Source organism: Microtus ochrogaster, chromosome 2 (genome assembly GCF_000317375.1).
Source record: "Microtus ochrogaster isolate Prairie Vole_2 chromosome 2, MicOch1.0, whole genome shotgun sequence".
NCBI classification, from domain to species: Eukaryota; Metazoa; Chordata; class Mammalia; order Rodentia; family Cricetidae; genus Microtus; species Microtus ochrogaster.
This window is the reverse complement of record NC_022010.1, coordinates 84,178,275-84,184,658: the sequence shown is the minus strand read 5'-3', so window position 1 is coordinate 84,184,658 and position 6,384 is coordinate 84,178,275. Positions and strand designations below refer to the sequence as shown.

General features: G+C 36.9%; 1 pseudogene; it reads right to left on the bottom strand.

Moving 5' to 3' along the window:
* The window catches only part of LOC113457971, a 140,265-nt pseudogene that overhangs the window by 65,656 nt on the left and 68,225 nt on the right, over nt 1-6,384 (bottom strand).

The window sequence follows — 6,384 nt, the reverse complement described above, 5'->3', positions numbered from 1 at the left end:
TTTGAAGAAAGAAATTGAAGAAAACACCAGAAAGTGGGAAGATCTCTTGTGCCCTTGGGTAGGCAGAATTAACATAGTATAAATGGCAATCTTACCAAAAGCAATATACAGATTCCATGCAATGCCCATCAAAATCACAGCAAAATTTATCACAGATATCGAAAAAATGGTACTCAACTTTATACGGAAAAGCAAAAAACCCAGGATAGACAAAACAATCCTGTACAATATATTGAATTTTTATTCCTACTTCATGAACTAATAAAGATTATTCTCTAGGTGGAAACAACTTTATATTAAATGGGAAAAAATTCTCATTGAATAATATACAGAAAAAATTCAGAATTTTTTATTGAATAATTTTAAATCCTTAATATTAATCTTTTTTCACAAGAATCTCTTCCTGTATACAATATGTAAAAATATTCTCCACTAGACTGAATAATTCATTTTCTGTGCTCAGCTTATGTAGTTGACACATAAACAAAAGTGTAGTTGTTTTCAGAAAAAATCTTCAATTTTCTTTTTGAAGCATGCTTTTAATGAGGCCTCTTGATTCATTTTCCATGTAAGCATACTGTTCTAGTAAAAAGTGAACAGATTCCCCTAGTGTGATTCCCAAATTCAGAACAACATAGTTTTATTTAAATTATTTCCCTAGGTCTATAGTTAAAAACTTTACTTTCAATAGTGGCTGAGACTGACTCATAAGACTTGCATAAGACAAAGCCAATCAAATCCCAAAAGACAGGGAGGGTGGGTTCATGACATTCTAACCCTCTGTGAGGAGCTCTTAGTATTTGATGAATGCTCTGGAAGAAGAATAAGTTTTCCTCAGAAATACAGGCCCCAAGAAGCTATCAATACACTTGTAGACCATACCATATCCTTGTACATTCAGACAGCAATAAATGGACTCAGTTGATATTCAGAGAGAGAGAGACACACAGACAGAAAAAGAGAGGGAAAGAGAGTAAAAGAGTAGAGTATAACATGTAGAGATGATCAAAACATAATTTTCATGGGTGAATATTAAGTAAAATGCTTTTTAAAAGTCTCACTTGGAGACATTTAAAAATATCATCATTAAGAAACAAATGTTTGCCACTTTACTGTCTCACTAGATCAAGGTACCTATTGCCCCTCTTGAGACCTGTGTTCAAGTCTATGAATTCATATAGTGGCCAGAGAGATCAAAATCTTCCAAGTTGTCCTCTGACCTCTGCATACTGCATAGTGTTAACCCCAGTAAGTAAGTGTACAAAACAAGGTAACAAATAACTATTCTAGCAAATGAGGGGCTATAGGCAATGAATGACTACTACAATAGGGAAAATCAACATTCCTCATAGATGAGCACCCTAGGTGACTATCCAATATAAAATGGTCAGCACTAAGAACATACATATAAAATGTTGTGGAATATTCCTTTACACCATGTAAATGTGTGTCACTGTAATTGGCTTAATAAAAAGCTAACTGGCCGGTTATCAGGGAGGGTTTTCCGGGCAGAGAGAATGTTGTGAAGAAAAAGACAGTCACCAGTCAGACACAGAAGAAGCAGGAAAGCAGGACGAACAGTATATAGATGAGGTAAGCAAGTCTCATGCAGCACATACATTAATATAAATGGTCTAGTTTCAGAGCTGGATAAAAATAATTGTAAGCTATTGGCTTTTATAATTAATAATAAGTCTCTATGTGGTTATGTAGGAGCTGTCTGGTGGGACAGAAAAAAATCTGATCATAACAAACAACAATAACAACTCAGAAAAATGTACTTATATTTTTTCTTTATAAATGTGTATATAATATATGCATGTCTTTGTATAACAACAATAAATACAGGGAAATGGCTCATGGATTTGTGAGAGAGTTGAGAGGCAATGGGAGAGGTTGGGAAGAGGATGAGAGAAAATGTAGATAGAGCACACGTAGGAAACTAAAGAAACAAATCTAAAAGAAAAGAAATGTACTAAATAGAAAAATATAGGAATGTCGTTTAAGCTAGCTCATAAAATCATCTCTGATATTTCTGAATGCATGATAATAATAAAGGAAGGAGTATATCCCTTATAGTTCAGAAAAAGCGGAAATGGAAGAGGGATCTAAAATAATTCTGATATTGTCTCAGAAAAGGAAAATTTCTGGATGTGTGACACAAAGAGCCAAACCAAGTAGTCACACATGAAAACATACTGTGGATCAAAGGAAGAAGGTACACCCCATATGTCAACTTTAGTTATGAGAGACTGGAAACAAAACAAGACTGTCAAGACAGTCTCAGGCTGTGATCAGTATTGTCTAGCTCAAGAGCAGGAGTTCCTTCCCATGCACAGATGATCTAATCCTACTTCCACAGGAAAAATCATCTCCACTGAGGCAAATGAATAAAAATTCCACGGTCTTCTTAAGAGACTAAGACAAGTGTAATTTCAAAACTATCTCACCACCTATGTTATTACTCTAACATCAGGCAATTCCTGGCTATATATTTAACTTCTCAGATATTATGCAATAGAAAAGAAAAGTTGATAACATCTATTAAAATGCAAACACTATGGCATCTAAAACTGGGACATTCTTATCAATATATCATAAGTCGTTGATGGCACAATGAACTCTATGGTACTAAGAAAAAAAATCTATGGTTGTGTATCCCTAACTTTACAGACAACATATGAACTGTAGCTAGCAATCATTGGCCTTAGCCACTCAGTAGTGGAATATATGTATTTTTAAAGACATTCCTATTTTTTTCCATATATGAAAAATATGATCATGTACTTTGTAATCTACAAAATCTAGCTCTATAACCAACTTTATATTTTTATATCTGTAAAATAAAACTAATAGGCTGTGAATATGTATCATGATCAATTTGAAATATTCACATTGTTCTTATGATTTAAGACAAAAAATATTTGGCTCTTAGGCACATTGTTATTTAATTTACATCATTTCTAAGGGTTCAGTTTGCTGGTATCCCTGTAGCTAACCACTGCTCTGTAGATTCACTTTGTTATTGGAAGGCAGATGACCACACTCATTGATTTCCTTCTTGATTTTTCTTTTATAACTGATAACCTGATGTAGGAGTGTCTTCTATCTATCTGTTGCTTTCATTGGTTAATTAATAAAGAAAACTGCTTGGCCTGATAGGTCAGAAAATAGGTAGGCAGGAAAGACAGAACAGAATTCTGGAGGAAGAAAGCAGAGTCAGGCAGATGCCATGAATCTCCAGCCCAAGACGGATGTAGGTTAGAATCTTCCTTTTAAGCCACGACATCATGGAAAACACAGATTAATAGAAATGAGTTGATCAAGATGTGAGTGTTTACTTAAGAGTTCATTTCTTTACCTGTAGTTTCTTTTGCAGTTCAACCCTGTTCCAAAAATAATGAATTGTCCTCACAGAAAAAAATGGCAGTGACTCTTTTGATTTATTCCCTTTCTATTGGTAGTCTAGATCATCGTGGCAATAATTCATACCAAATCATAACCCACTGGAGAAAGGCTAGGCTTATAAAGGAGGAATAAGAATAACATATGTAAAACAAGCAGAAGATGCAGTCAAAAGTAATTGCTAGGGGTTTAAAGTGTATGTATGAATCCTGAGGGGTTTAGATTATAAAAGGAATTTGTACTTGTTTTCATTTTATTGTTATAAGAGGCATGCATTAGTGGTTGTGGTTGGCATGATAACGTCCTGCCCACTCACAGAAACCACTCTGACAGACAAACATCCTAATGAATTTAACCATTGTATAGTCTCTCAGTGACAAATGAAAATTTGTGTTGTAAGTAGATTTACGTTATCTAATGGCAAACCTTAACACCGTGGAAGTTGCTTTGGTTTATCTGGGTTGCCACAATGAGACTTCAGAAGTGTTTACTGTTTAACAGTGGTCTGTGAAAATAGAAAAGTAGAGTATACTTACCAAAGGATATGTAACTGTGGATTCAGAGTGTTGCCTTAAGAAAAAGACAATATGCCATCATTTAGTTCCAAGACAAAATTAGAATCCAGGAGCCATAGATGCTGGATAGCTTCTTAAGGCTGGTAAAAACAAAACAAATGAGCCCTGGTGTGATTGTATCTTCCGGATGTCACTCAATATAATGGAAGAAACTTTTATTTGAACCCAATAAGACCTGTTTTCCTTGTCTGTCCTTCATATCTTTACAAAAATTACTTTGCCTTAAGTCACTTGATGTTGTAAGGTTTTTCCCTAGCAATAATTTTAAAAATAACACAGTCAGCTCTCCTCCATAAGGATCCCATGAGATGGTGCTAACACAGTACCAGAGACATGAATGGAACCCTGGATCACTCTCAATGAAAAGTTCTTGAGATATTTGCTGTGCTTGCAATACACAAAGGAATAAGTTCCTCAGTTTTATTGAGGAAAGAACCAGAATCTTCCATTATATCCACTATACTTCATGTCATATGTCTCTCCGATACATGTGCTTAGTGTAATCTCTTTGCTACTACTATCACAATCTCCAGAATTATATCAGGGAGTGACAGATGACTGTGGCCCAATACTAATTTCTATAGCTGAACTTGCTCCTAATAGAACAGTGCTGTTCCCTGCAGAATTACCACAACTCTAGAGTGGAGGGAGTCTTAAAATTTGGTTAGTTGATGAAGGGTCACAAAACAGAAACATTACCTCAGGTTAACACCATTATTATCGTCCTCTGAGAGGTTTATTGAAATTTCATTGCATTTAAGTTTCTTGTCCATTCTGCTTCTTTTAACCTCCACTAGCCAGTGTCTAGATAACTCCTCAGAAAACTTAAACTGCATGTAAATCTACATTTGTGTGTTTGTTTTTCAGATGGCTCTTCTTAAACAATAGAATCCTAAAACAATCCATTAGTTAATTTGTTTCTCTCTGTTAAAATCAGAGGAAACTTAAGTGATCATAAAAGAATAAGTCATGTTCTGCTAAATGTGACCTCAGATCTGTAAGAGCTCAAACATGGAGCAGATCTCAATAACAGATTTCAAGTTTCTTGTTCTTGCTATGTGTTTGTGTGCTTGCTTGATAATCGGTGTGCTATTGTTAGTATGTGTGTGCATGCACATGAGCAGATGCATGTATGTGTTTCTCTGTGTGTGAAAGTCTCCTAAGGATGTGATAGTTTGAGAAAGTGTTTTAGTTTCTTTATGTTTTGTGATTTGATCCACTGTTATGAATTAACTTCCAGCTCTGAAATAAATAATGAACCTGAGTTAAGATGCAGCCAGAATCAGTATGGTGCTGGATACATTATAATGTAACCGATGTCATTCTGGGAAGCCAGAAAAGGTCTATGCTGAGGAGTTCATTCATTCACTCATTTATTCATTCATTCATGCATGCATGCATGCATGCATGCATACAGGTCTACTCATTTAACTAGTGTCTGTAAAGAATTTTCTAAATATTTGGCACTCATGCTAGCCACACTGCTAGTGCAGCTGTGTTGAGAATATTGCCTGTGCCTCCTGAGAGATTGACTTGTAAGCAAATACTTCAACATCAGGTGACAAGCACAGATGTTGAAATATGAGCGGCGGGGCTGCGTCCCCAGCACCCCGGCTGTCTCCGGCTAGCTTTACCCAAAATAATTACACGGACACTGTATTCATTTAAACACTGCTTGGCTCTTTAGCTCTAGCCCTTTTCTCAGCTAACTCTCGCTCCTGGACTAACCCATTTCCAATCATGTGTGTCGCACCCCAAGGTGCGCTTACCGGGAAGATTCTAGCCTACGTCCATCCTGGGTCGGAGCTTCATCGCGTGTGCCTCAGAGAGCAGAGCTCTCGCCTCTGCCCGCAAGAGTGGAACATCTCGTCTCTCTGAGGCGTCTGCCCTGCCCCCTGAGCAGAGAGCTGTCGAGCCTGACCTCACTTCCTCTTCCGCCCAGCATTCTGCTCCGTTGACTCCTCCCATCTACGTTCTAACCTATCAGGGCAAGCAGCTTCTTTATTTAATTAATTAATGGCCTTCCTCCATCACACAGAAATGTTGAAATTGAGCTAGAAACAAATTCAAGGACCCAGACTTGCTACAAAAGATCACATGGTACCCTCCGTAACCTAAAGGTGTTTAAGCACTACTTTAGGACAGAATTTAAGAGAGGGACAACATGAGAGAAGGGGAGAACTAGAGCTAAGTTGTGAAATATCTTGTAGGTGGATGATATTAGGAGTTTAGACTTTATTTAGAAGGCTGTAGTAAGGATTGCAAGATTTTAAGCAGCCAGAGATATGATCACATTTGCCTTTCAGAAATATCAGCATGAAACCGGTACAGAGATCAGGTCTGAGAGCAGCATCTGCGGCAACCCCTGCTGCTGGCAAACCTGATATCATCAATGCTGCCTGAA